The sequence below is a fragment of the Phasianus colchicus genome, chromosome 1 (assembly GCF_987193195.1).
Source record: "Phasianus colchicus chromosome 1, bPhaCol1.hap1.1, whole genome shotgun sequence".
Taxonomy (NCBI): Eukaryota; Metazoa; Chordata; class Aves; order Galliformes; family Phasianidae; genus Phasianus; species Phasianus colchicus.
Window position 1 is genome coordinate 33,467,682 of NC_143436.1, and position 26,387 is coordinate 33,494,068.

The 26,387-nt window shown below is 37.7% G+C and overlaps 1 protein-coding gene across 5 annotated transcripts in view; it reads right to left on the reverse strand.

Moving 5' to 3' along the window:
- The window catches only part of TAFA2 (TAFA chemokine like family member 2), a 179,125-nt gene that overhangs the window by 24,929 nt on the left and 127,809 nt on the right, over nucleotides 1-26,387 (reverse strand). The gene's annotated exons all lie outside the window — the stretch shown is intronic.

The following is a 26,387-nucleotide window of genomic DNA, read 5'->3' on the forward strand; positions in this document are numbered from 1 at the left end:
AGTATCTGTCACATTCATGTGAAATGAAAGCCTCTGTGCAGTAGATAACGGATTTCCCACAACCTAATACAAATTAACCTCATTAAGCCACTGAAGCATTCTACAAGAGGAGAAGAACTGTGAATCTATTTCTGAAGATTCACAGTTTGGTTTTGTTTCTTCTTTTCTGAGCACAGACTTCAAAGCATGTTGCTTGGTTTGCAGAAAATGTTTGAGGAACCGAGTGACATTTCTGGAATCTTTCAGAAATTCATTATTGAGAACCACCACAAACACTCAGCTCTCCATCCTCTGCTAATGCAAGTAATTCTGCCTGAAATCAATGTGAAGAAGGGCTGAAGAAAGAGACCAAGAGATATCTGTGTGTACAGACTGTGAAGTTTTCCTGACCATTATATATAATATACATGTATATTATGTTTCAGAAGATGTAACACTGTAATATGAGTGTGCAACTTGGAAAACAGATATAATCATATCTTACCTATTAATGGTGTATCCTGTAATTAGCCTGCCACTTTTACAGCTTTTTTTCATGAATTGATATTGTCAATAGCTATCTCATTAATCAGTATGATACTGGTATGTCAAAAACAATTATGTTTCTGGAAAAAATAAAGCTAAGTAATTATTATTTCTCATTTTATACGTCATTGAATGTGCTTAAAGAATATGCTTAAACATATTCGGTATTCTTGTTCCTTCATGACAGTTTTAAATTTATTTCCTTCAGATGAATGACATTTTAGTCACATTGCATCTGGCATTAAGTTACGGCTCCGAGTCCTTCACTTCTGTGAGAAGTTTGCTGCAAAGCAGATTGTAAGTTATTGCTCCAGGTTATTACTTTGTAACTCACAAATAGGAATATCATGTATTTACCAAAATGCAGTGTTATAGACAAATCTAGCATTAAATCAGGTACAGTATTCTGAATTGACTGCTCATTTCAATCACCATTTCTCAACTTTTCTACCTGACCATTCAAGTCCAGATCTGACACGTATCTGCTAGGTTTCATTTGCTGAAAGTTGCATAAGTCATGCAGTAACAAACACATGGGCCATTAAAAAAAGAGGGAGAAATACGTTTGCATGGCCTGGATGAAATAAAGTCACGGATTGCATCTGTACACAGGCTTCCCATCATTCTAGTAGTCAGAGTAAAATAACGAGGGGGAGAAGTCATAAAGGCTCCTTTACGTGCTCTCTGCCAAGTCACAGGCACAACTGGGTAATACAACTAAACCAAGCGAATGATGAACAGGTACAGAAAAAATAACAAATCCCTTGCCACTCTTCCCACACTCTTTCATCCCCTACTTGCCTGAACAGTGTCATATAATAAGGGTAAGCCAGGGATTTAGATGGGCAGAAAAATATCTCCTTTTTTGTAAGGTTAGTTCTCTACCAGGCATAGCTCCTACAGCTGAGTGAAGAAACTAGTAAGAAGATTCAGCCAAAGACAAGGAGCAGGAGCAGGCGACCACTGACTCGTCATCACCTCCTCACACAGAAACCAGTTCTTCACTGGCATACAAGCACTGCAGCTTTGTGCTGTTATATTAGATGAATGTAACTTCTTTTATTACGTTCCATTTAACTCCTGCAAGATCAGAGAGACTATGTACAATGTGCAAAGTTTTCTGGACATTTTTAAAGCTTGTCACAAAAGCAAAGCTTTGGTTAAAACAAGAAGCAACAGATCACCTAAAAGGAGAGGAATGGAAATGACTTTTAGCCCCAAATTTCAATCCAAATTTCATATAATGCTCCATAAACTTTGGCCTTTTTGTCATCTTGGGGATAATTAGGAAGATGTACCATGTGAAATACCATAGTGATCCAATTGTTCAAACTATGTACATATGTAGTCTTTATTTATGCATATCATATTCATATGAGTAATTACATTAAGGACTACAATGGAACTACTGATTTTTTAATAACCATCTGCAAGGGAAAACAAACAATATTTCAGCAGATTATCAAACTGTTTCATCATTTCCCCCGTGTAATTAGTCATTATTATGTACCTCCAAGATATTTAAATGGGAGGGGCAGGGTAATACTACCAGAAAAATAAATAAAATTAGTTATTAAAATACACCATTAACAGAACAGACTATAAATCACTGTCCTACTCATGGGTGACCAAGAAAAAAAGCATGTTTTCTTGTTCACATAGTCTATTTGCTTTCTTTATTCTGATTGACATGGAAAACAAATGCAGGAATGCAGGTTGTATTTCCGTTACACTTCAACAATTTTGATATGTCACATCATTCTCAGTGTGTCACTGTAGATAGGAAGGATTACAAATAAACTTGCAAAATCTTGCTCACATGCCAGTACACACACTGAGTACTGTTGCATATTTTTGGTAGTTTAATAAGTATTAGTACCTGCTATATCTAAGCAATCACAATCTTGTACAGCCACAGTTAAGTCACAATTTCCAATCAAGCTTTCTTTGTTAAAAGCCAGATATAGGTATATGAAACAAAATAAGTGTCCACTTCCTTCTATGGCTTCTACTTCTACAGAGTCACAGAATGGCTTGGGTTCGAAAGGACCCATTTGATTAATTACAGTATCTTTCTGCTATATCCATCAAGCAGTAGGTAAGGAAAAGACTAAATTTCATTCAATCCTGCTTTTATTAGCACTGGGGTGATATTGCTGTAGTTAGGGTGATCTAAGAATATAAAAAACACAAAGCGTTTTGTTACAGATATAATCTCTTTTTTGATCAGCTACTAACGTAACGGGGGAAAAACAGGCAAGTTTTCAAGTGTACAAGCTTCTGTGTTCTTATGTGAACACAGAAGATCAGCTCCATAGCCTAGATGGAGAACTGGCAGCACAGAAGGGAAAAAAGCAAGGGGAAGTCTCTCCTTCCAGTTACCTCTTATTACCTCTGGAATGCAGCAAGCCAGCAATTCCCGGGGAAGCACTGGTAGATACACATCAACAGGAACTTTGGGCTTGATCAGTGGTTATGAGTCAGAATTTCAATGATTAAGTTAAAATTTTGTATTGTCAGTGAAGGTGAAGTCTGGATTTACAACTTAGGTAATTATTCTGATGATTCCATATGTACCACCTATCAGTGATTGAACGAATGATTACACATATTTTAGATATGTGACTGAAAAATAAGGTGAATTGGGATTATTTAATCATGTTGTAACCTGTTGCTAAAGTTGACATATTTTTCATTGTAGAGTTCATTTGCTGAAAGTACAATAACCAGGCAAATAAACCAGGCAAATCTGGTTACACATGGAACCTAAAAGTAAACATCCTCAGAGTGGGCAAAAAAAAATTGCTTCCATATAATATTTAATATTTTTAAACAAGATTTTTTTAAATGCTAAGGTAAACATAAGGGATGTTACAGTTTTAATTTTTTTCAAAACAAAGTAAAATAATTAATTTTACTGAAGAAAAAGCTCCTTTGTTTTTGAATGTTTTGTCCAGTGAACTGAAAAATCAATTACAGACACAGCAGTTATTCCTGCGTCCTCCGTAGTGACAATGAAGCATGCACCACATCTCAGGAAAGGCACTCATGCTGCTTTATTTTTCAGATGACACACAATGCAGCACTAAAGAATCAGCAGGAAAAAGATGATAATTTTGTGCTCTCTTATTCTACATTATCATAACATTTCTTGTAGCTACTTAAAAAGTTATTTAGTTATCTATGTATTCATCTGTTTCTTTGTATGGAGCGTACACGTTCAGCCTCAGCATTGGCAACACCTAGCAATAAGGAGCTGCAGCAGATTCACATCTCTCCAGCCACTGGATTCTGCAGCCTCTAACAGGCAGAGCAGTAGAAATCTTTTGGAAAGAAAAAAAAAAAACACCATAAACAGGAAGACAGGTTCAGCATTTGGCAAAAAAAAACATTCAACCTTCAACCTTTGCTTCTAAGAAACGTACACAGACTGCCAAGATAATCCTCTCATATTAGGCTAGATCAGCAGATCAATATCTGCAGAGAGGCACATGCCAACACACTGCAGTGAGTCCAGCCAAAGAGTCGCGTTGTTCGATCAGAGCAGTCCATTCCGTGCCAGAGGCCACACAGACCTCTATTTTGCTTGATTTGGGTAATACTATGATATGGACAACTCCTTCCTGTGCAAATATCTCCTAAACCCCTACAAACACACCTTACTGACAAGGCTTTGAGGTCTTATTTAACTGCTTTCACCTTTCCATGCCTTGCACTACAGCTATAGCTACAAAAAGTCACTTGCTCACCACAAGCACTTAAAAAGTCCAGAAAGAACACACACTTACTTTAGCTTAGAAGTACATCATTACTTTCCATTTCTTTTGTTCTGATGTATTTTGTATCTTCGGACAGACTCTCAGGTGAAGAGACAAAAAAAAAAAAAACACACAATAAAAAGCAAAACAAAAAGAAACAAACAAACAAAAAAAACAATAAAAAGCAACAAACAACACAGAGTTGCTTTGCTTGGACAAATTATTTTTGTAGTGTCATCTGTTGGCAACATATACACAAAAGACCTCGCTATCTGCTGCCCTTCCCAGGCTTCTTGGACTCAATGTGATGTTTTCTCTCCTGAGAGAACCACTTTAAAATTACAAGAGCAATTTGTGGTAAGTGTTTATCCTGCAGGAATTAGCCCAGCTCTTCTTGCAGGTCTGCAATTAACTCACTTAGGCCACTTGGGTGAAGAACGGTAAATGGAGTTCATATGATAACACTATGCTGATAGCATCTCTGGTAGCCCTTAAAAACTGAGCTAATGAATGGTTTGCCACAGTCCCATTGCCAAGCATACTTTGCTGTACAGTGCCAAAAATAAATCTCATCCATCAGCTTGTTTGCCAACGACTGGTTATAACCATCTGTGTGGGAAGATGTTTCTCCTTTTGGAAAACAAAACAAAAACAAAAACAAAAAAGAAACAAGGAAAACTGCAATGCAAGTGTTACCCCTGAGAGCTCACTACTGATGCTGGAGATCAAGCCTCAGATATTCCCATGGCACTGTCTGTGTACTGAAATGGACTGAAGGATTGAGTTATCTACAGTAAGAGAAAAAATACTTATTGGAATAGCACAAGATGGCACAGTCCCAGCTGGGCACATGTTTTTTACAAACATAAAATCACAGATGGAAAACTTCACATAGGATCTCTTGGGCCTGGAGATCTCTAACCATGTGACTTTAACTTCCTGGCCTTACTTGGGCTAATTTAATAAATCAGACATTTGGCAATAGTAAGCCAATGTTATTCAAATAAGCTTATCTCCCCTCTCACAACAATAAAGGCCTTTATATGGCAGTGGCTGCAAATGACATCTTCAGGACAAACATTTATGCAAAGAACTCAAGCACAACCGCTCTTTTGGTAGCCTGTAAGATAATCTCTTCTTCACATGACCCCCTCTCAGCCTGCCTAGATCCCACTTTCAACTTCAAAATCAGATGATTGTCAGGTTTCTGAAACCAGAGAGTTCAAAGACAAGATCACATGCGGTGATCACATGGGATCTTGCAGACCTCTCTGTGTTCCCTCACTGCTAGGTTCATTGTACAAGGTATTGCGAGGAGTTAGAAGATCAACCAAGGATTGTTCTTGCTTATTGCTCACTTTTGCATATTTCAAGTGGCCAGCTATACCTTACTTAGCCAAAGGTCAAGCCCACACAGTGCTCTTGATTCTCTGTTCTTTATATGAGCTTACCCCTGTGTTCCAACATTAACCTTCCCAGATGTGGAAACTGATCACATAGCACAGCTGCTGTAAAAGTGATCCCACTGGGCTGCCTAAAGTGGCCACAAGCCAAAGACATGAATATGTATGAGCCATTAATAGAAAAGGAAAAGATGAAAAGACTTCTGTATGTTTGCACAATTCTCAAGACAAGCTCAGCTTCCAGCCATAGTCAACCCATAAAGTTGCTCACCACTTCCCACCTGAGGTGCCAAGGTGAAACAGCTGCACCATCACCATTCCCATTTATTGGAGAGGAGAAGATGCTGATGGCAGCAAAGGCTATGTGCCTCCTTATGAGCCAGAAATAGCATTTTGAAAGCAAAACAATTCCCTCCTTTCTTCCTAGCTGATACAGTCTGACACCATCCACAAGACAAGCATGTGTAGCATTGGCAAAGAAGCACCCAGGGCAAGGCACAGTTTATAAATACTACAAGAAGTCAAAAGCCCCAGTATCTCTGAGGTTGTTATCAAACATGTTAGGCAAATGATATATTAAAGTGTGCAGACGTTTTGTAAATTAACAGGCTGAGGTTTGAGATTACTAATTATATGATTTTGCAGAGAAAAAAGACCAATCCAGTCTCAGACACTCAAAAGAACATTTGGCACAAAGACTTTTTATTCTCTTTCTCTCTGTGGGCCTTCTGCCAAATATCTCGACTCAGCAAGAAGCAGTAGCACATGTCTCAGAGCACTCTTCAGCATCTGACAGAGTACAAAAAAACCCACATTTTTTTCCTCTGTCTCAGGGCTTCAGAAGCCTGTAGTTTACACAGTTTATGGGAAATATGTTTCCCCTGCTTCCTTAGATGACTCTCATTATTAATTTTCTTTTCTTTCCAGCTGATCCAAATGGTCTCAGGGCACACTGTATTAGATGACAAATTAACATGATCTCAGGTATGCATCAGAGGTAAAAATAAAGGTTTTCTTTACCTCCATGCATCTGAATGACCCTCTGGCTCATATCCCTTGCCTGAAGTAACATCTTAAGAAAAGTGCTGTGAATGGGAGTCTTTATAAAATAGGATTAGAGTAACAAGGTGGAGAGGTAAATTCAATAGTCCTTTTGAACAGCCTCCTTCCAGGCTTCTCACACTTCTTATAAAATAGCTCAAGCACCTCGGTAGGCTTTAGGTGACTCTGTGGAAAGAGCAGCTGAAGCCCAGGGTAGGACAACAGTCATTTCCCCAGAGAAAAATCCTTCTGTGTCCCTGTGCTCTAATTCCGTCTCGACACACACCTAGTCAATTGCAACTACAACTGTTTCCACAGTTATTTATTTATTTAGAAAGATGCAGAAACATATTTAGGCTTTGATAAGAAGTTTGCTTCATACTTAAGCACCTGAATGTTACCGTGAATTCTGTTATCAAAGTCTTTATGCTTTATTCCATTTTTCTTTTTTTAAAAATGTTGCTTAGCACCACTTACTTATCTCAGACTAAAATTCTTCAAGGTTAGAAAAGCAACAACCCCTCCATTTATTTGGAAGCACTGTAATAAATTCCACTAAAAGAAAACAGAAATTAATGACTTTCAAAGTAATTAACACAAACATTTTTTTCTAAGGATACATCTGAACATCTGTTGTGGTTTAACCTGACAGCCACACAGCCATTCATTCATTTCCTCTGCCAGTGGGATGGGAGAAAGAATCAGGGTACGAAATTAAAACTCGTTGGTAGAGATAAAAACTAAAGCAACAACTAAAACGATGTGTTATTAACAGTGTTTTCAACCTAAATTCAAAACATGGCACCATACCAGCCACTATGAAGAAAATAACTCTATCCTAGATGAAACTGGGACATCACTAAAAGGTGATACTTGTACTAAAGAATCATTAAGCTGATTAAACCTAGAATACAGACTATATTGAAATTACTCTAGCAATTACCTGATTTAATCCACTCAGTGAGGTAAAGGTGGACTTGTCAACTTCAAGTTATCCATTCTGCAGAATTTTTTCAAATACAATATTCATAACACTAAGTCACTCTATATTCCTTTTCTGTACAGAAAGGTACTTATATATATGTGTGTGTACTCATTTATCTATAAAGAATATTTAAATAAAAATATTCTGAAAATATTCTGAAAATATTTTTTACATTCAGAAGTTTGTATAAACAGGGGACATACATATGATGAAATTTAACAACACTTATCCATAAAAAGCAGTTGATTTTTTAAATTCCACATTTCCACATTTTAAAAGCTCTCAAGAGATTTCTGGTTGGTTGATTATTTTTATAGATAGTTTCAGTTGGTGTGTCAATCTTTAGTGGTTTGTTTTGGCTTTGTTTTGCTTTGCTTTATCTATTTTCATGTCTGGATAGAGTGGTACTAATTTAAAGATTCTTTAATTCTTCAGCGACTTTTATACTACATCACATTCCACTTCGCAGCTCTATAAAGCATTTTCACTTAGTCTGTCAATTAAACCAAAATATCAGATTCCTACCTTGAAATATTCCTCCCACGAACTGCAAGTACATATATACATACTTGCCTTTCTGAAACCTACATAGCTTGTTTTTTTTTTTTAATTATCCTTTCCCACCTCTGCCTTGTAGGACTTCCCCACAGTACTTCAGGCTCCACATACATGTTAAGAGAAACTCTGTAGGATGTCCCAACTCGCAGTTCACTGTCTGAAAAAAAGATCTTAATTTTAAGTTTCAGTTTGCTTCTGTAGAGCTGCAGGGAAGCTCTTTGAAGTGCAGAGTCAGGGGAGGAACTTAACTCAGGCCTTTAAAAAAAAAACTGCTAACAAGGCACATGTATAGTCCTGTGAAATCCCCTCTTTTAGAGTGATCTCCCCTGCTACAAGCTTCCCTATATGTTATTGATTCCATAAATAGCAAGTCTCTAAGCCATGGGTATGATGAATCAATAAGTAACTAGACAGAGGCTATGAATTGAAGCTGGATGACCTGAGAAGAAACTAGCTATTCTTCAAGATGGAGAAAAACTAGGCAAAATAAAAAACAAGCAAAATAAAAGAGAAGAAACTGCCAGGAGAACTGTTCAGAGCTGTGCAATCAAGAATACTTTTGCTCAAGGATTCCCAGTAGATAGTACTTTCAAATATCTCTTGCTGCTGAACTGGTATCTTTTAAGATGCTTCAAGCAGCCTCTCTTGCACATGCTTCTGAAGGAACACTGGTTGATAGAAGTTGTTGATAGGAAACCACTCTCACTGCCTTACAAACTTAGAAGCTGCAAAAATATCATCAATCCCAAAACACCATAGGCACATTTTGCAAAAACTGTCAGGTAATTAAGCATCTGAAGTTATTCACATCTTAAAGAGAAGCCTTTTACAAAACAAGATACATGGTAAAAAATAGTATTCAGGAACTTTATGAGAGCACGAGAATATGGCTTCTAGCTTGGCACTTTATCTCGTATCTCCACAGGAGCTCATATGTTGCATACCATGATAAGAGAGCCCAGATCAGCTTGCAATCCCTCTTGGTTACTGTCCATCCATGCAATAAGCCGGGTACCGTGTGTGCCCATGCCACTACCAAGATGCTGGTGTAGATCTCACTGTGCACCTCTTGGGCATCAACATTCTGGGACCATAAAAAGCACACATATAACAGGATTTAAGTAAATTAGTAGAAAATAATTGCCTCTGTTCAAGGCAAACTTTGCACCCCTCATCCAATCCAGCTCCAACAGCTTCTCCTCTCCATGTTAGCCACCAGCTAGATGCATCATCTTCCCATAAGGGCTGATGCAACACTCCTCAGATGTAGGGAATGAAGAACTCTCTGAGAGGGTTCATGTAGATGGGAGAATCAGAAGATGCACCCATAGTTCTTACATCTTTCTCATCACTGTGAGAGGGTGAGGGAGGAAAGAGACAGATGGGCCATCAGAAAGCAGTGAAAATATCATGAAAATACATTTATTGGTCCCACTGTAATGTAAATGCTGATAATAAAATTTTGCAAGGAATCAGTGTATAAATAAATTACCATCTGCACAGAAAATAATAGTGTCCATATAGTAGCTGTACACATTTTTATGGCTGCATATTCTTTGATCTTTTTGATACTTTAATGTCAGAATTTCCACACAGAGGTCAATATTAGAACCTCAAAACTTCACCCTTCAAGTCACTTAGAATTGTCTGCAGTTTAGTTACATGACTGAAAGATCAGTAAGTAGAGAATTATCTGTGGGGTAGTTTATATGTACTCTTTCAAAGTCCCAAGGATGAAGCTGAATGCCACACACAACACATAACAGAGCAGTGTATTTGTCTTCCAAAAACTGTCAGCAAATGAGTTGCCATCTATAAATGTCTATAAATATCTACATGGCCATGCCTATTTTCAAGGTTAGATGAAACTGTTACAGGGAAATAACCACTAACCACAGTTCCTTAGGAATACCTGCACTGACTCATGACAAATATTTATACTGCTTTAACTCTAAAATGCACACTAGAAGAAATACATGAGCATTAAATAACTGTCTAGGTCTACACCATTGATACGTTGTGAAGGGAGCCATGCAAAATCTTCTTTAATGTGTGGAAGACTGTCACAAAACATGAATTGCCTTCCCCTTCAATTCACCACCTTAAAAATCTGAACAGTAAGGGATACATTGTAAGATCTGACAAAATGCCATTCCTGAGGTACCTTGTCTGATCACATCCACAAATCAAGAGTTTTATCTTCACAGTGCTCATGACACAAGGAAGTCTTGAAAATAACTTTAGCACACATCCTTCATGTGAAACTGTAGTTAGAAGAGCATTGTAGGAAACAATAAAAGGGTGGAGAAATCAGATAGTGAAGATGCAGCTGGAGTGAGCTTGACTTTAGTGGTACTGCCTTGCTTTGACAGCTAACTCTTTATATACTGCATTACCTGAAGATGTATTAAAGCTAGGCATCCAGCTTTAGGTTTTAAGGAACAAACCCCACAACAATCAAAATAAAAGTGGACACGGAATTGCTTTTAATTTCACACACAGCTACTCTGATATTTGCATATAGTGACTGCTCTTCATTTGAACTTTTACTTTAGCAAATATGCTGCATAAAATGGATGCTAGCTGATTATTTCTGATAATCTGCCTCATCTCTTCAAGGGAGAGGAACGTTTGTCCACATTTCCTTTCCTGCACAGTCATTTGTGGAGTCTATCAATATACATAAAGGTACTGTCAGCTGAATGAACAGAAACCAAATTTCAGTTGTGCACGTAAGGTTCAGAGCCCTGAAAGCAATGCACAGCAGCAACTAAAACCAGCAAAATGAAGAGACTGCTAGAGTTTTTGTCCCTGTCCATTTTTATCAAATATTATATACATGATACATAAATACATATACAGTCACAGGCAAATGAAGCACTTAGAAGGATCCAAAACTTTAACACAGCAATACACTGCAGCATTTTTAATCACTTTCTGAATCTTTATACCATTATTTACTATATTATTTCAACAGCAGAGAAAGTGAAGATTCCATGGCTCTCTATAAAAGTTAAGACACATCACCATAGCTTGGATATCTATAGCTTTGATAACTAATCCAAATTGGACACCCCTGTATAATCAATACAGAGATGATATACATAGAAGCAGCCCCAGGAGGTAATACATTATTTTTACATAAGCAAGATCACATCTGTCCCTGCAGGATCTGGTTTTGATCTGTTGTGAGGCAAACCCCCTAAGGGAAAGAGATACATCAGCAGAGCCATGAATTTGCTCTTGAGTTGGTCCCTGTTTAGTCACTGCTTTCAGGAGGTTGCCCCCATGAGAATCTGTTATTACAATTCTGAAACAGATCTAACAGAAGGTCACTGCTCTACAACCACAGCTGCTCTATCACTGATAATACAGGTGTATAACTAAAACTAGCTAAAATAAATCCACTGATTCATCCTCTGCTGCAGAGCTGACCTCTAAGATCTCAGGTATTTGCCAGGACTCCGGAGAGGGGTGACTTTCAGGTCCAAATGTAACACTAAAGTCAGAGGAAGAAGCACCAGGACATTTGAGGAATTTATTTCCCTAGCTATTACTCGGGAGCTTTTAAAGTGTTACCAGTTATGAGAGCAGCATACCTAGACTGATTTTCAAAGATCTCTTTATACTATGAACATTCTCCTTCAAAAAAAAAAAAAAAAAAAAAAGTTATATATCTATATGCATATATATATATATATCAAATTTAGAGGACTCAGGTTTGCTGGATTTAAAACATATCCCTGATTTCTTCCCTCAGTGTAGACAACTGACTTTATTAAATGGGCACAAATATAGTCTGAAACTTATAAATACCTACATCTACAACTGTAAAACAACATTTCCACATTTTTCTGCAGGTTCTCTGTAGGAAAGAAATCTCATGTGCCTCGTCTATCTGCTCTTTAATTATTCATCTTTGCTATGCATGGACCTAGGAGATTTTTCCATAAAATAAATAAAGTACAAAGTACATGCCAAATATAAAAATTTCATTAAAATCTGTTGAAATTGTTACTTCCCAGTGATCATTGTTATGAAAAATGGAGCAATATTTTATAGCTTCACAGTCCTCTCCTACAATTATTCTATTAGGATAATCCATAATCAGGCATTTTCTCATATTTTTAGCTTGGGTTATGGTGCTGTTGTATTCCTAGCATCAAACAGAACAGCAAATTCATTAATAATCACTCCTGCAGATCTGTTCAGACAAAGGACAGGTTTTTGGAATAGTTTTTCTGGCATCCAAAGTGCTGCCTTACACTGCTGTTTAGCTCAGGAGTGAGATCTTGTGGTACATTTAAATGTGAGTTCTTCACAATAATTATTGTACATACAGGTTAAGGAATCCTCAGTAGACCGAGATATGTTTGTAAACAGAAGCAAAACTAGAAAGGTATTTACTTCAGCAAATTAATTATCTTTAGAACTATTTTCAATATTTACTGCCAGTAATATCCAACAGACTTTCACTGTTTATTTCAAAAAAGATGAAAAAATAATGATGAAGAGAAAATGTCACCCATGATGAAATAAACTACATGAGCTAGAAAAAATATGATTTCCATGTGCTATTCAGACCAGTCTCATTTAATATTGCTCTGACTTTTGGCTAAAACCTCATGTTTTAAATGTTTATAACATGAACATAAAATGTTGATAGTCTATTAATGGAGAATCCTTGTCCAAACTGTATTTTGCAATTTGCAAAAATTGAGAGCATTTTTGTATAACAAAAGAACAGCTGTTCTAAAATATGGCATTGTTAGAGGTAACAATATGCAGTGGACCTTCTGGTACTTTCTTTTCTTTTCTTTTCTTTTCTTTTCTTTTCTTTTCTTTTCTTTTCTTTTCTTCTCTTTTCTTCTCTTTTCTTCTCTTTTCTCTTTTCTTTTCTTTTCTTTTCTTTTCTTTTCTTTTCTTTTCTTTTCTTTTCTTTTCTTTTCTTTTCTTTTCTTTTCTTTTCTTTTCTTTTCTTTTCTTTTCTTTTCTTTTCTTTTCTTTTCTTTAGAAAATTTTAAAAGGCACCATTTTAAAAATGCTTTCTTTTTCTCTGAGATTTAGGTTTTATTTCAGATTTGTGAAGTGCAATATACCAAAGCCCTCTCAGGAAGCTAAGCTCTCTTCTTCACCCTTTTTCCTCTATACAAGCTGCTTTTCAGAGTAAACCCTGGAAAATATAATGACAGCATTCTCATGACAGGAGGAGGATGGGAAATATATACTGTCCTTAAATTGCTTAGCAGAAAAGGACATCTAATGACGCAGAGCAAAAATTGAAAAGTCAAGAAAAGGATGCACCAGAATAATGGGCACCCCCTAATTTCTCATGTTTTAACTGTTTACATCCCATCCCGTTATCCCTAGCATTAGGCAGGAGCCCTGACTACCCTGCCTTCCTGCAGTCCCCACAGAGCCATTTCTAGGGCTGGTATGAGAGACAGGAGTAAAGGAGCTTCTGTGCTATCTGAATGATTCTATGAACAGGAGTGGCATAAGTAAGATGAAAGATGCATTCATTTCTCAGCTGCTTCCAGAGCACACAAGGTACCTTTTGTCATCCGCGATCCAACCTCTTAGTATATTATGAGACAAAATATGAAAAAAAGAAAAAAAAAAAGATTACTTACGTATCATAGATGAGCATTTCTGGATTTTCCAGTTTTCTGGAAGGGCAGATATAGGCATGGAAACTGTATTTTTATTTTTCTAAGGTGCATTTGAACTAAAAGGAAAAGGGAGGAGATTTACACAGTCTTTATATGTGTAACATGCAGCAGTGTAACAAGATGGCACAATATTACCCTTCTTCCTTCCTTATTTAAACTTCTATCTTCTCTCAGATACTGTTATATTTGTTCTTAATATCTCTAGCAGATGTTCTGGGGTGAATGATGCAATTAAGAATCTAAAATTCTCATTTCTCCCAGATGCTTATTTTCTCAATATTCACTCACTAGAAATATATTTACTTTCCACTCTGTAGTGTCTCGCAGTTAGTACACCTTCTGGGTTCCATTTCACAAAATATGCACAGTTAATCTGACACATGCCAATGCATCTTAGATGAATGTTTAGCACCAGTAATCTTTTTTTTTACTGATAGTAAATTTACATATCATACCAAAACAGACCAAAGTTTTGAATAAGGAATTTACTTTAAGAAATCCTTTGATTTTGTTGTTCATAATGTGGGAATAGAATGTTGTTTCTGCATTAAATACTGAAAAGATGGAATTGATCTGAAGAAGCAGAGCACAATGTATTTGTATTTTGTAACTTGTCCTTAGAAATAGCTGATGTGAAAAGGCAGAAATACCATATATGTGAGTAGCATATTTTAGAAGTACAGTTGCTTAATTATGTGATTAATTCTTGCTTGCAAAACTGCAATAGTTTTTAAATGTTCCAAATAGTATAGGTATAGTATTATGAACTAGAAAGCATATTGTAGGGCTATCCTGTTTGGATAAGAGACGCTCAGCAAAAGAAAAACAGACTTAAACATCAAAGAAGCCAGGATCTCTACATGAGGCTGGATTGCCTTGCTCTGTGGGTAGGTTGAGATGCAACAGGCAGGCATCAAGATACTCCCCTCTATCCTCCTTCCAAGCTTATCTCTATGAAAGGACATGTAGATGTCCAGAAACAATGACCAAGTGTTGAATTAGCAAGTGTGAGAAGTTAACTAATTAGCAATATATGCTTAGCTAGCAAAAATTTATGTTTATCCAGTATCCATATGTTTAGTTGAGCATCAGGAAGATTGTGAACCTGAAGTACTCAGCCAGTGAGGAACCAGGGGAGAAAGACATAAGTGTCGAGTAATAGGGCATAAAAGATGTAACACTGTTTTCTGCATACTTTCCTGCTTGCAGGAGGCCCACCATTGCAATTCCAAATAAAATCTGCTTTATCAGAGATACCATCCTGATAAATTATCTGGATATTTCCAACAATAAGCACAATGCTTTCTGCTGTCACTTTTTTTAAAGTTAACTTTGTCATTGCTTAACCTTCCAGCTCACTGAAGGAATTTAATGTTGATTTCAGTCTTTTCTAAAATTCACTATTTTCATTGAGATGGAATTACACTTTTACCTGCTTTATCTCTGTTTCCCTTTCACTAGACAGATACATAGACTTGGGTTCAAATTCTGGATTCAGAACAATTCTGGCCTTCCCAGAACTCAGCCAGCCTTCTATGAGCCCTACCTCTCCTCTTGCACATGATCCTGGAGCACACAGGCTCATATGAAACAATTTTAACAACTGCACCTTAAAATCTAATCGCACAATGCACCCAGGATTTGTGTTGGTCTTAACAGAATATTTTTCTCAGCCATATCTTTTCCACAGCTCTGCATTCACCCAGAATAACCCACAAATTCAGCTTTATACTTCAGTCATTCAAGGACACTTGATAGCAAAGCCATAAGTATTTTGCAAAAAGAATTCTAAGTCTATTGCATTTACTTGAGAACAATTTCAGTACAAGAGTTATACAAATCTATGGGGAAAAAAAGAACAAGACAGACTTGGCAGCTCCTGCCTCAGCCTCCTCATCACTACAGACAGAATTCTTGCTCAGTCTGGTAAAAGAAAGCTGCACAAAGCAGACTGCTCTTTTATGATTTCCCTGCTTCCTGTCATCCAAACCCCCAAGCCAGCCTTCCTTCTCCAGTCAGTATGCTGTAGCTTTGCTCCCACCTATGCGGAGAAGTGAGTTTTTCTCAGTAGCAGTCACCTCTCTGTCAAATGGTACTTTCACACCTTAATTGAAGGACAATTTTTTAGTATTATCTCTCTGCAAATTTCAAGAATTTTTCCTCTGTTTCCATATATTTTAACTCAACAAGGAGATACGGAGCAAATGACAAATCCGAGTTTTAGCATCAACACTTTCTTAATGGAACAAAATGACAATTGCTGCCCAGGGAGGTTGTGGATGCCCTGTCCCTGGAGGTGTTCAAGGCCAGATTGGATGGGGCCCTGGGCAGTCTGGTCTAGCATTAGGTGGAATGGTTGGTAGCCCTGCGTGTGGCAGGGGGGTTGGAGATGCATGATCCTTGAGGTCCCTTCCAACCCTGGCAATTCTGTGATTCTGTGATTGCAGAAGGATATGCAGATAGATATAAATGAATCTGTCATGGACAAAATTTTGTCAGCTTCTGACCGGTAACACAAGACTATTTGAGCATCAGAAATAAAATAAGACCTTTACAATTTTATTTGGACATTATGACTCTGGCACTCCAGAATAATTTTCAGGCAGATAAAGGAACTGTACCCAAACTGAGACTTTCTGCAAAGACTTTCTGAAAGTTCCAGGTTTGCACAAGTTTGCATACTCTTTGGTATATCAATTCAGGGAAGTATTCACCACTAGACTGGAGGTTTGAATTCTCACTTTGTGAAAGAAATGAGCTCTGACAGGTGTTTCAGAGAACCGAAGAGAGATGCCTTTCTTAGGCATGATGTGAATAATTCTCTGAGTCTTCAGTTATGTTTGAAAAGCACTAAGTGTTTTGCAGAGCTACAATAAATAAATGATAAGCATTTTAAAAACACTGAAATGGGCCACACAAGCTATTTCATCAGTGATGACCTTGTATTTTTCTTTCACCCATGCTTCCTGCCTCTGTGGATGGACACAGGCAGACACAGGCTTTGCTGCTTTGGAGCTGCTTGTTTGTGCAGCTTGGGCTCAGATCAACCCACTGATCTTCAGTACAAATTAGACCCTTTTACAAACCTCCACTACAGAGAAGATTGCCACAGTGAGCAATAAAATGGTAAGTCTTTCCCAACTCCCCAGTGAATAAAACTAAAAAGAATTGTTGCAGGAGGAAACTTTACAAATTGCAATGAAAAAAAAAAAAAACACATGAAGGATTTTTCTCCTGTAATTCTACAGAATAGCTGACTGATTCTGAACATTTTCTTGGCACTTGCATGACTAAAGAACAGCTGTTCTAAAATATGGCTTTGTACAAGCAATCACTTAATGCTGCCATGGATTAAATTCAGTGAAGAGTATCAAGAGAGAAGGGCACAGTCTTTAGAGATCATCAGCAGAAAATTAATGCAGATGAAAGATTGATTAACATATCCCCTGGATGCTATAGAAATAATCTCCACATGGGATGAAACTTTCCAAGCACAAACCTCCAAACCTGAATATGTGGAATCCCCTGAGCAGAATAACAGGTGTGCGTAATAGATATATACAGGATAGTCATTATTGCATATATGGAATACATGTTAAAAACCTGAGGAGTAGCACAAGAAACCTTAAGACTAGACTAGAATTCAGTAGTAGAATTAGACCTATTTCCATCATAACAGTAATTTTACATATCTGGTTAGTTTTAAGGATCAGACTCTAATTATACTCTGATGTTGACCCATTATGTCAAACCTATAAAAAGAATTCAATCAATACATTTAATTTGGACAAACATAAGGGAAACTATAAAGTATTCAGATTTTCTTTTCTATTATATTCTTGTTTGATGGTCTCAAAAATTATTAAAATTTTATGAGAGTTTTCCTGAGGAAAAAGGAAAAAAAAAAACCAAAGTTATCATGATAGTAGAGAAATAACTAATTGGTTTCTCCACCAAAGGGAGATCATTTCATGGTCTTAGATACAAAATATGTAAATAATTTTCCTATTTACAGCTCCTATACTATCAGGCTATACTGGAAGGATCCTCTTTAAAGACAACACAACCAGTATAATCACAATGAATAAAAATGTTCCCAAAAAGGGAAACAAGACTGGGGAGTGAGCACAAGTGGCAGAAGCACTCCTATTAGCTCACCGCAGTGTATCACACTACTTCATAGTGCATGACAGGAGTTTCTCAATTACTGAATAGTTCTGTGTTGCTAAAAATGCTAAAAAAAAAAAACTACACCAATTTCAATAACACAGAGCTATGTGCTATATTAATTAAACACTTAACAAGTTAATGAAACAATAAGGAAAATTCTGAAGAACAAACCCAAGAGACTGTTGCTATTAAAACAACACTATTTGAAGTAAGGCAACTATCAAAGAAGATAAAAATTCCTTCCATACTATTTTGTGGGTCTAGTCAAAATGGTGCATGAAAATGTAAGCTCTGTGTTTCATATGTTAAAGAAATCTAGCACAACAAATTACTTAGCGTATGTAACAAATCAGCTAGGCTAATCTGAAACCAAGAATACACAATTGGAAAAGTAGATAGCATTCCAGTATTTAGGAAACATCAGTGTTTATTCTAGATAGGACAAGTAACAGCAAGGTAAGTAAAGAATCAGTGTGTTGTGGGTTTTTTAATTCTCAGCATCATACAGTATTTTCCTAACAAAAATTAAGGGAAAAATTAGTCTTCAAAAAATGGAAATCAGATTAAAAAATCAGCTGACCGATGAGAAGCTATTCAAGGAAAGATAAGATTACTAATAAATGAAAGTGCTGAAAAATGTTAAAAAGTCTGGCATTTCTAGCTGTAAAATCAACCAAGTATGTAACTTTTACAAGATTATAATCTTTTATGCAATCATCTCCTTTTCACTGCAACACAAAATCTGAATGTATTTAAGGATAAATATTATCATATAACTCATGAAAAGGTAATAATAATTTGACATTGGGATTAGAGGATCAAGCCCAAAATTAAGAACTACTATGCATTTTCATTTTAGAAAAGCATCAAGAAACCATAACACTAACCAAAAATAATGGAAAAAAAAATTAAGTAATCAGTATAAAGGAAGATGTATGATATCTTATTTCAATTCTCCAGCTTCTCTCCCCATAGCTACCTCAAGAACATCCCATTTCTACCTCAAGGTGGTGGTGGTGTAAAGGAGGGCAAAAATGAAGGCAGCCATTTAGTGTGATGGAACCAGTAGCATAGAGAATAAATTGGCATAATTCTGCCTATCTTGACTTCTGTAACTACTCCCCAGTAAACCACAGAACTGTTGTCATCTTAGTGGCCAGAGAAAATTATTTTCTTTTATACTCTGGCAGAATGCCAAGGAGTACTATCTACTGAATTCTAACAGACATTGTATTAATATTTTAGATTGCACTGACAGATACTGATATGAAAGTGTTTGACTGATTGTGTTCTATTTTATCTTCAAGCAAATGGTAATTTTGGGATCAGGTTCTGATCATGATATAACTAAAACTTTCAATTAATGCTGAAGCCAGATAAGAACATCTAATAGCTTTCTTCCTTGTGTCTGCTAAAATGGCTATGGTATTCCTTTGTTTCTATATTTAAACCTTAATTACACTCAGAATTAAGTTAGTGAAAGCTGCACACAAAGCATTCTCATTTAAGAGAATCTATCTCTGGGACAAACTCTCACAAGAGATAAGATTATCCATGTTTGAGCACATTTGGCATATTTGACAAAAGAATATCAGAATATCAGATAGCAGTACTGACAGATCAACAATATAGGAGTGGATGCCACCATCTAATATTTTGACAGTCCCCAGTGACATTTCCAGCATCACCTGATAACTCCTAAGACATCCACATGCATCTCCGTGTGTTTGCAAATTCCCTTCTCTAAAAATTCAGTTTTCTCCCACTTAATTCCCATCAAGAACCTGGGAACATACAGAACGACTCCTACATCCTTTGACAGGCCCACACCTACAGAAATCATATGTTAGACACATACAGTGGGATCCGATCCCACACAAAATGTTATAGTATAGGCACTTCAAAGAAGTGCAACAGTGAGAGACATGGTACTCCTCAGAGTCTGTCTCATGTAGCTGGTGGGACTTGCAGTCAAGGCACTCTTTAGCTCAAAGCCATTCAAATGACACTTCTTACGTTCTCAAAGAACGCCACTGCCTCCAGGACTCCAGGACTCTTTCAGGAAGGAGCACATCACTATCTTGTGCTTACTTAGCTCGATGGATGGATATCTTTGGTCTGGGTAAGGTCCTCTGCACTAGTTAATGTCTTTAAAACTGAATGAAAGCAGTCTGCATTATGAATGCTGTCTTCCACACAGTGTAAAATTCTCAACAGAAAGGGTAGATTCATACGAAAAGCTCTATAGCCTCACATTTCTTTCCACAAAAATATAGAAGTTCATATACCTGGGAGATCTCCCATGTTTCCGCTAGAGCTGTTCTTACCTAGACACTGAGTCTTTAAACACTAGGAATGTATATCTCAAGCAGGATAATCCCCTAGTGTGCCAAAATAAAGCAAAAGAGACAGCATTATTTAGCTGCAATTTGTTGTATGTGTTCACGCAAGCTTCCAAACATGACTGTCAATAACCTGCACAGTCTTAATGCAAGAACAAGACACAAGAATAAAGGGCTGATAGAGTCCTTCACCCACCTTTCTGAATGACGGTAACTCCCACTGTGATTCCCAGCAATAGAACCTGTAATACATATTCTGCAGTGTTCTAATTTATATAACACTCAAGAAATTTTTACATGATTTTGCACACAAATGCAAGAAGACCAAAGTTAGTCTCAGGTCTGTGTTGGACTTTTTCTAACAGAGCACTCTAAAACTTCAGTAAAAAACCAGACAAAAATATATCTTAGAACAGAGAAAACTCAGTGGTTTTGAGCAGAAAGCTGAACAAAATAAAAGAGCTTATAAATAAATCTGCCCTTAGTCATGTGGGCTTTTCTATCCAGGTCTGCCCTCATAGCAGAAATCTTCAACACAGTCATATACAGCTCTTGCAGTCCCTTTTTTCCATCACCTCAAAAGGCTGTGTGCCTGTTCATTGATCTTTGCAGTCATCCCCCAGTCTTTGTTCCTGCTGTAGGCATCCTGTCTCTGTCCTTTTCAACCCGACCACCATGTCCTCTGGAGGCTTTCTCCCAGAGCCATCACAGAAGTATCATTTGGCCTGTAGCAAGCAATCACTATGAGGCAAACACTGTCTTCTGCTCTGTGGCTTCATTTTTAAACATACAGCAAACAGCAAATCAGGAAAACAAATAAGCAGAACTAAACATCAGTGCTCAGAAGCATCTCCACTTAAACATCGCCTTTACTGAACTTCAAAGCTACAGGTACCATGGCAAAGTTTTGTTCTGAGAGCCTAATGAGTGCAAGCCAGTACTAGACTTTAAACACCATCATCTATGCTGAGCATGGGATCACACGAATAGCATCAAATTTACACATAGATAATGAGATGAATGTCAGTTGATCGATAACTAAAGAAGAATCTGTCTAGAAGAAAATCTAGCACGAAGGTCAGACAATCAATGGTATCTTTAAGGTGAGATTCACAACACTGAGTTTGCACAGTATTCACCATCATGCCTCAATTCCCACACACTTTGTGAACAACAGATATGACATAAATCACCCATTAAGCCACCAAAAAAGATGTCCTAACTCACCAGTGAATTTCACTCCTTGTGCATACAGTGAGTATAAGGGCACTGAGGTAACGCACACAGGCCATTAGCACACATTTTAACAAAGTGCTATATTATCTCTGCTTAGAACAGATCAATTCCACACTCCAGGGGTCAGGCAGAGCCAGGAGTCTGTCACATGCTGACTCAGTGCAGTGTTAGCGTTATTGCACTTCCAAAGAGTGCCCCAATGAACGTAGGCTCAGACTGAAAAGCATCCTTAATTTATCCACATTATTATTACATATTATTCTGTTATCGACGTAAAAAAAAAAAAAAAAAAAAAAAAGAAAAAAAATTGTAATTATGAAAAGCTCAAAGAAATCCAAATTCTGAGAGTTTTATTTAAAGGTAGAAACTGCATCTAAGTTTGCTTCTTGCCTATAATGGAGTGCTTGTAAGGGGCGTGTTGGTATATTTCCTTCTCAAAAGGACCAATCCTATACTTGAAACCTTTAAAACAGGTTAAGATACAATGGTCACCAAATCAATTCATGTTCCCTATGACAGAAGGAGCAAGGAGGCAGTGATGCTGAACCGATGCCCGTCTGCCACATCTGTCAGTGAAGACGATATGTTTGCACAGGTTTATTTGCTTTCCAAGGGCAAGCAATGAGTAGGAGGATCAGGATCAGTCTCATAGTATAAAACTCTTATGGATTTCTTGAAGTAAAAATCTTTTGGCTGCTCTCGAAGCATATCAGTTTTCAGACTTATAATGTTGACAACATGCTTTTGGATACTGACATTCCACTCTTTACTTGTCTTCTCATATATAGCTAGTATAGTACAAGTTGTATAAGATACTGCAGTCAGATTCATAAACACACTTGCTAGGTAAGATCTTCATAGCATGAGTTCACAGTGAAATTAAAAGGAAAAAGTTGAGTTCCTGCTTCTTTTCAGAAGTCAAAATATAAAGGTAAGTTTTGTGTTTTCTTTTAAATACCGTGAGGGCACACTTTTAGCTCGTAGTCTTTCCTTCCAGACTGATGAACCTTTAACAGTCAGTCAAGATGAGGGAACAGAAGTGTCTTCAAACCAGTCTTCTCAAGAGGACTAGCTACTCACTTACCTGACACCAAAAAGCTGTAACCTGAAATCCCAGATGGCAGCTTTGGCGGTTGCAGCCTCATCTGGGCCTCATGGCCTGGTTTCCTATTTCCTGCTTGAGGCTTTGCTCCTCTTGCTGCTGACCTGGAATTTCTTGTTTGTGCCATATCACTGAAATAAGCGCAACAAGTCTACAGATGGCTTGTCAGAGTCAGTGTTTGTATCACTGCTGAAGTCTGTCTGGAGAGCAGAATGCTCATTAAACAATTTTTCACACGTTGATGATCTTTCCTTCTTTCTCTTTCTCTTTTTTTTTGACAATAGCCTTCAGAAAAAGAGATGGGTTTAAGAGTTGGTGCAACTGATGCGTAATATGACTAAATCAATAGAGGAAAGTAAAGATTTTTTAAAATGTAGATTATTGATCTGTGAAACTGTAGGGGCTCCTTCAAAGTCATTAGGGTTTGTCACATCAATATGTTGGTAAGGACTCCTGTAAATGAAGATTAATGATGCTAGGGATAATTATCACTGAAGAAACACACTTTTCTCAGCATTTGGACACTTTTGGTGAAGGTAGCAGTGCCAAGTTCTCCTTGAGTGCACTTTAGTTCCTTTTCTGTTATTAGAGTAGGGGGGAGAATGTTTATGGCAGAATGAAAGTTAAACTCCCAGTTTCCTTGGCAGTGGTAGTTGAGTTGCCTATTTTTGACTTGTACTTTAAAAAAAAAAAACAACCCTATATAAAATGAGTGCAGCTGCTTCGGAGATCTACTACACCTATGACAAAATCCTCCTGCATATTTTTTTTCCTCCTAAAATAACCTGGACATGCACAATTGTTGCTTTTCTAAATTAAACACTCAAGTCATGTCTCTTGTTTTTATGGTTCCCTGCAAGATATCTTCATATATTTTGCTAAATAACAATTTATATGACAAATTATAACTTAAAGAAGAACCAAAGCTTTTGCTCAACTTGCTGAAATGTAAAGAATTCCCTAAAGTTAACAAGCTGATTTCACAAGGGGGGGAGGGGAGTTAATGTTCACATTTTTTATCTAAAAACATCCAGCTGACATCCGGTCCTGACTGGTGTTCTCCAGGAATCAGTACTAAGGCCTGTCTTGTTCAGTTTCTTTATTGATGACCTGGACAAATCTAGTTCATTGTCAGTAATTCTGCAGATGATACCAAGTTAGCAAGAAGTGTCAATCTGCCTGAGGGTTGGAAAGCCCTTCAGATGGATCTGGGCTGGATAGCTGGGCTGAGACCGATGGGATGAAGCTCAACAAGACCAAGTGCCAGGTCCTTCACTTTGGCCACAATAACCCCAGGCAACATTACAGGCTTGGGGAATAGTGGCTTAAAGACAGTGTGGAAGAAATGGATCTGAGTATTAGTCAATGCTCAGCTAAACATGAGTCAGCAATCAGATGGGCAAGAAGACCAATAGCATCCTGGCTTGTATCAGGAATAGTGTAGCCAGAATGGGCACAGAAGTGACTGTCCCTCTGCTCAGCTCAGCTCTTCTAAGGCCACACCTTGAGTACTATGTTCAGTTTGGGGCCCCTTACTACAAGATTTTGGGTGCCTGTAGACTGTCCAGAGAAAGCAACAAAGCTGTTGAGGGGTCAACAAGTCTTATGAAGGGCTGAGGGAAATGTGATTGTTTAGTCTGGAGAAGAGGAGGCTCAGGGGAGACATTATTGCCCTCTACAATGACCTGAAAAGAGGTTGTGTTGAGGTGGGGATCTGCCTCTACTTACATGTAACTAGCAGTAGAATACAGGGAATGGCTTCAAGTTGTGCCAGGAGAGGTTTAGATTGGATATCAGGAAAAATTTATTCTCCAAAAGAGAGATCAGGCACTGGAATGGGCTGCCCAGGGAGGCAGTTGAGTCTTTGTCCCTGGAGGTTTTCAGTACCTCATAGGTGTGGTACTAAAGGACATGGTTTAGTGGGGTTATATTGTTGGTAGGTAAACAGGTGGACTGGATGATCTTTGAGGTCTTTTCCAACCTTGGTGATTCTATGATTCTATGATCAAATTTAATATTTTGCAAATTATTTCTATTCTACGGCTAAGGTTCAAATCACCAAACACTGTCCAGATAATAAATGGTGTGGCTCTCCTACATTTTCCTTTGTATGAATATATCTGAAAAGATAAAATAGATTGGGGATCATTTGATTCTCAATTATGAAGTACTGTTTTCCCAAGTAGTCCTTAGGATTCTAATTTTTTTTTTTTTTTTCCAGGAATTACCTGGTGATAGGTTTCATTCATCAGTTTTTCAAATAGATTGGTAAATATGCTTTGATAAAGTCTCAGTTGGACGGAAGCAAGCACAGCTTGATCAGCCTTTTGTGGATAGAATAAAAATGATCTGGATATGGGATTTTTGATTTCTAAAGAAAGATAATCAAAGACAAAAGAATTATGAATTCATGCTAGAATAGCTTGGCTGTTTTCCAACAAGCTGTTTTCTAGCCAGCCAGAACACAAATCCGCATTCTAGTTTAGAGAGAGAACAAAGGTTGAGCAAAGTGAATCAGCAAGGTTCCTATCTGGCAAAATGCCCATCTTTGGTGACCTGCAGGACCATATCAGATTGCACCTAAATAACAATTTAGAAGACTTTGCTTAAAGTTCCTCTGCATCCTAAAGTCTTTAGTCAGTATTTTAAAGAAAAACATCTTCACACAGCAGAAAAATATCCAGCAGTTAGATATATAAAAGTACTTGCTCACAGAATTCTATTATCAGAAGGAACTGCATTAAAAAAGGGGTGGCCAGCAGGGAGAGGGAGGTGATTGTCCCCGTCTACTCGGCTCTTGTGAGGCCCCACCTGGAGCACTGCATCCAGGCCTGGGGCCCCCAGTACAGGAAGGACATGGAGCTCTTAGAGCAGGTGCAGTGGAGGGCCATTAAGATAATTAGAAGGCTGGAGCACCTCTCCTATGAGGAAAGGTTGAGGGAACTGGGCTTGTTCAGCTTGGAAAAGAGGAGGCTCTGGGGAGATCTCATTGTGGCCTTCCAGTACTCGAAGGGAGCATATGAACAGGAGGAGGAATGGCTGTTTACAATAGGACAAGGGGGGATGGTTTTAAACTGAGACTAAGGGGGAATGGTTTTAAACTGAGGGTTAGGTTAGATATTAGGAGGAAGTTTTTCACACAGAGGGTGGTGACGCAATGAAGCACATTGCCCAAGGAGGTTGTGGATGCCCCATCCCTGGAGGCATTCAAGGCCAGGCTGGATGTGGCTTTGGGCAGCCTGGTCTGGTGGTTGGCAACCCTGCACATAGTAGGGGGCTTGAAAATGGATGATCATTGTGGTCCTTTTCAACCCAGGCCATTCTTTGATTCTTCAATTCTATGAAAATGAAGTCAGATGAACTGATATGCTGTATGGTCTAAAAAAAGACATTAGATAATAGATCCAGAGAGCTTTTTCCATCCTGAAGGACAAAGAAAAAAGAAAAAAAGTACTTGTCCTTGTGTTTCTGCATTTTAAGGACTGAAACAGTCCTAGGAGGAAGAAAAAACATTGTCAAAGTTTTGGTATAGTTTTTGGTCCAGTATTAGGAATGAAGAATGGTACTGGAAAGTAATAGAGAAACAATCACACTC